We start from the raw sequence: 5,099 nt of genomic DNA on the forward strand, positions 1-5,099 counted from the left end.
GCGCGGAACAAGATATCACAGGTTTTGTATACGCAGGCATGTCCTTTACCGAGCAACGCCCCGACTCGAGTTGAGGTGAGAGTAGTGAGAAAATAAAAATAAAGAGTGGGGACCGAGTCTAGAAGTCTGGCAGAATGCACTGCTTTGCAATGCTATACTTTGGGGTACCTCTCCATGCCAGTCTTTGAATTCATGAAGTTTAAGTCACTCCTTCGAGAACTTCTGTCGGTATGGTGACTTCTTCTCTGGATTGGAAGGCTTCCCCATTATTGTGAGGAGGGATACTGTGCCCCAGAAGCAAACAGACTCGCGAAAAATCCAAGGAGCTTCACAGAGCATGCAAAAACTAACACGCGTCCGCCGTCACGGAGAGGAGCGGACTCTTGGCCGGAGCAGACGCCAGCACACGAAGCACGAAGAAAACCTCGAGTAAGCCGCATAAGTTGTGCAACACGCTACTTTCTAAAGCATAAGGCGTTCTGAAACTTCTGCAGTTTGTCATCTGACATTCGTTGATCCTGTTTTGGGGTCGTATTAGCAAAACTTTTATGGGTACACGACGAAAGTTGAAATTCGTCAGAAGTGAAACCGAAACCTCCAGATTTCCCTCCTCCCTCCAAATCGAAATTCTTCCCGCTACGCTCGGGCACAAACCCTCCAGATTTGGAGGGAAATCCTCCAACTTGGCAACACTGACGGCGACCCTTCCCCTCCCACACATGACACGTCAGATATAACAGCCCGCCGCTCTTAATGGTGGAGCCATCCCCACAACACCACACCTGCTCTGAGGCGACGCAAAACAAAGAGCGCGAGCGCGCCAAGGTCAGCCCACCTCCCCTGCTCCTTGTTATTCATCCAAGTGGAGCTCCGCCCAAACGACCGAGACCCCGACTCCAAAGCCTGAACATAACGGTGAACTGCAGACTCCCCTCTCCCTCCCACCCACCAGCAGCAAGGTCACACATACAACTGAAACCTTCCCGCCAATACCGTTAAGCTCAGATTATCACAGGGCACGAGAACAGGTACGCTGAAAATGGGGTACCTTATTCATGTCTAGGCATGCATACTTGCAATGCTTACTTCTATAGGCAGTTGTATGCACCCATCCAACCACCCACGACTAATGTCAACCCCACACCCTAAACCACAGATTTCAACTTGAAAACCCATCGCAGGGTCTTCAAATTCAATATATCGTCTTCGCACATAAGTCAACAGCAAACTCAGCATTAAATCATTCCCCGTCACTCAACATTACTGTCACCATCACATCATTGCTCATAATTCAACATCAAACTCAACATCACATAACATCATTGCCCATCATTCAACTTCACTCAACATCACATAACATCATTGCCCATCACTCAACATCACATCATTCTGAGTGATGTGATGGTGAATGATGTCGGTGATGGACATCATGAGTGAATTCGCCCACCTATGCCTGTAGCTGTCATTTTCGTCTGTTGGTGGCATAGCTGGGCGAACTCACTCATGAGGGCCCTCATGAGTGCACCTCACCCTCACCTCACGCCTTTGAGGTGAGGGTGAGTGAGGGCAAGCCCGCGATCAGGCATCCGTGAGTGCACTCATGAGGTTCTTACCCTCATGAGGTCTCCTGTGAGTGCACTCATGAGGTCTGAGGGGCGCTAGGTCTGTGTGAGTGAAGTCACTGGTGAGCAAAGGGAGGAAGAGGGGGAGTTGGTGATAGTTCATGTCGCTACAATGCAGCACTGAGACGGGACGAAGGGCTGTTAAAACAAGGAGACAAACGTCCTTCTTATGTAAATATTTGCGAACTGAACTCGGAAATTTGCCAAGTAAAGGTCACTTTTTTACTCCACCAATATGAAGAGCGTGCCGAATTCACTCAAATTCACGATAATTCACAGTGATACTCACGAGCTATCCCACCGGAAAAAATAGCCGAATATTATGCTTTTCGAAGCACCGGACCATAGCGCGCGATGACTTTTTGAGCGCAATCGCTCTCAGTGCGACGAAAGGAGGTTCCGAAGCCAGCCCACAGAGTGAGAGTAGAAAAAGTAACAGTTCCTAAAATTGGGAGCGGGAAAGCATTATCCCAGCGAAAGTCGGACGTGATAAGCCGTGCCTGTTTTATCTCTTTCTGCGATGTCGGGGAGGAAAAAAACAAAGGCTTCTTGTGGCATTCGCCACAACAAGCCTTTTGTTGCCTGCGACTTAGGCACCATATATTCTATTCCTCTAGATTGTGGTGCGTGTTATATTGGTCAGTCGGGGCGGTGCTTGAACGTCCGACTTATGGAACATGCATCGACTATACGCCGCACCCCATCAGGCCACCTTGGCCTGCACTGTAGGGGCTGCGAGTGCATACCATGCTTCGATAAAACATCTGTTTTGTGCAAAAACTCTGATAAGACTGTACGCGAGATAATTGAAGCCTTCTGTATTCACAGAAAAGGGACACATTGTATCAGTGCCCCGTCTCTTGCGCTGACTGACCTAGAAAAAGAGTTTCTAAACGTGGAGAGTGGGGTTGACTAGAGTCACTAAATAGCTACGCTATTTAGTGACTCTAGGGTTGACCTTGCGGGCCCACGTGGACCACACTAGGGGCATAGAATTTTGTGTAGCTAGTGCGCCACCTATTTTCCTTCTTGATTGTTTAAATTTGTCTGCGCAAATAAATTCCTGTCAGTTGAGAGTTTGCAGATACGTTTGTCTCCTTGTTTTAACAGCCCTTCGTCCCGTCTCAGTGCTGCATTGTAGCGACATGAGTCACTGGTGAGGCCTGAGGGGTGTGAGGTCAGTATGAGTGCATTCAGAAATGAGGTTAAATGACGCTTACGAGACGGGTAAATTATGAAGGCACTAGTGACATGGTTCCAGCGATCCAGCTACCGGCAGAGTGCACTTTAAAGGGCTGGTGTTCCCGTTTTTAGCAATTTCGTCTACGTCGCGCTGGGAACACAGCCAAGCGTCCTGAATTGACGGATTAGTTGGTGATATGGTTCCAGCGACCCAACTACACGCAGTGTGCACTTTAAAGGACTGATGTGCCCGTTTTTAGCAATTTCGTCTACGCCGCGCTGTAAACACAGCAAAGCGTCCTGAGCTGGCGGATTAGTTGGTGATATGGTTCCAGCGACTTAACTACACGCAGCGTGCACTTTAAAGGGCTGATATGCCCGTTTTTAGCAATTTCGTCTACGCCGCGCTGTAAACACAGCAAAGCGTCCTGAGCTGGCGGATTAGTTGGTGATATGGTTCCAGCGACCTAACTACACGCAGCGTGCACTTTAAAGGGCTGATATGCCCGTTTTTAGCAATTTCGTCTACGCCGCGCTGTAAACACAGCAAAGCGTCCTGAGCTGGCGGATTAGTTGGTGATATGGTTCCAGCGACTTAACTACACGCAGCGTGCACTTTAAAGGGCTGATATGCCCGTTTTTAGCAATTTCGTCTACGCCGCGCTGTAAACACAGCAAAGCGTCCTGAGCTGGCGGATTAGTTGGTGATATGGTTCCAGCGACTTAACTACACGCAGCGTGCACTTTAAAGGGCTGATATGCCCGTTTTTAGCAATTTCGTCTACGCCGCGCTGTAAACACAGCAAAGCGTCCTGAGCTGGCGGATTAGTTGGTGATATGGTTCCAGCGACTTAACTACACGCAGCGTGCACTTTAAAGGGCTGATATGCCCGTTTTTAGCAATTTCGTCTACGCCGCGCTGTAAACACAGCAAAGCGTCCTGAGCTGGCGGATTAGTTGGTGATATGGTTCCAGCGACTTAACTACACGCAGCGTGCACTTTAAAGGGCTGATATGCCCGTTTTTAGCAATTTCGTCTACGCCGCGCTGTAAACACAGCAAAGCGTCCTGAGCTGGCGGATTAGTTGGTGATATGGTTCCAGCGACTTAACTACACGCAGCGTGCACTTTAAAGGGCTGATATGCCCGTTTTTAGCAATTTCGTCTACGCCGCGCTGTAAACACAGCAAAGCGTCCTGAGCTGGCGGATTAGTTGGTGATATGGTTCCAGCGACTTAACTACACGCAGCGTGCACTTTAAAGGGCTGATATGCCCGTTTTTAGCAATTTCGTCTACGCCGCGCTGTAAACACAGCAAAGCGTCCTGAGCTGGCGGATTAGTTGGTGATATGGTTCCAGCGACTTAACTACACGCAGCGTGCACTTTAAAGGGCTGATATGCCCGTTTTTAGCAATTTCGTCTACGCCGCGCTGTAAACACAGCAAAGCGTCCTGAGCTGGCGGATTAGTTGGTGATATGGTTCCAGCGACTTAACTACACGCAGCGTGCACTTTAAAGGGCTGATATGCCCGTTTTTAGCAATTTCGTCTACGCCGCGCTGTAAACACAGCAAAGCGTCCTGAGCTGGCGGATTAGTTGGTGATATGGTTCCAGCGACTTAACTACACGCAGCGTGCACTTTAAAGGGCTGATATGCCCGTTTTTAGCAATTTCGTCTACGCCGCGCTGTAAACACAGCAAAGCGTCCTGAGCTGGCGGATTAGTTGGTGATATGGTTCCAGCGACTTAACTACACGCAGCGTGCACTTTAAAGGGCTGATATGCCCGTTTTTAGCAATTTCGTCTACGCCGCGCTGTAAACACAGCAAAGCGTCCTGAGCTGGCGGATTAGTTGGTGATATGGTTCCAGCGACTTAACTACACGCAGCGTGCACTTTAAAGGGCTGATATGCCCGTTTTTAGCAATTTCGTCTACGCCGCGCTGTAAACACAGCAAAGCGTCCTGAGCTGGCGGATTAGTTGGTGATATGGTTCCAGCGACTTAACTACACGCAGCGTGCACTTTAAAGGGCTGATATGCCCGTTTTTAGCAATTTCGTCTACGCCGCGCTGTAAACACAGCAAAGCGTCCTGAGCTGGCGGATTAGTTGGTGATATGGTTCCAGCGACTTAACTACACGCAGCGTGCACTTTAAAGGGCTGATATGCCCGTTTTTAGCAATTTCGTCTACGCCGCGCTGTAAACACAGCAAAGCGTCCTGAGCTGGCGGATTAGTTGGTGATATGGTTCCAGCGACTTAACTACACGCAGCGTGCACTTTAAAGGGCTGATA

The sequence above is a fragment of the Ornithodoros turicata genome, chromosome 5 (assembly GCF_037126465.1).
Source record: "Ornithodoros turicata isolate Travis chromosome 5, ASM3712646v1, whole genome shotgun sequence".
NCBI classification, from domain to species: domain Eukaryota; kingdom Metazoa; phylum Arthropoda; class Arachnida; order Ixodida; family Argasidae; genus Ornithodoros; species Ornithodoros turicata.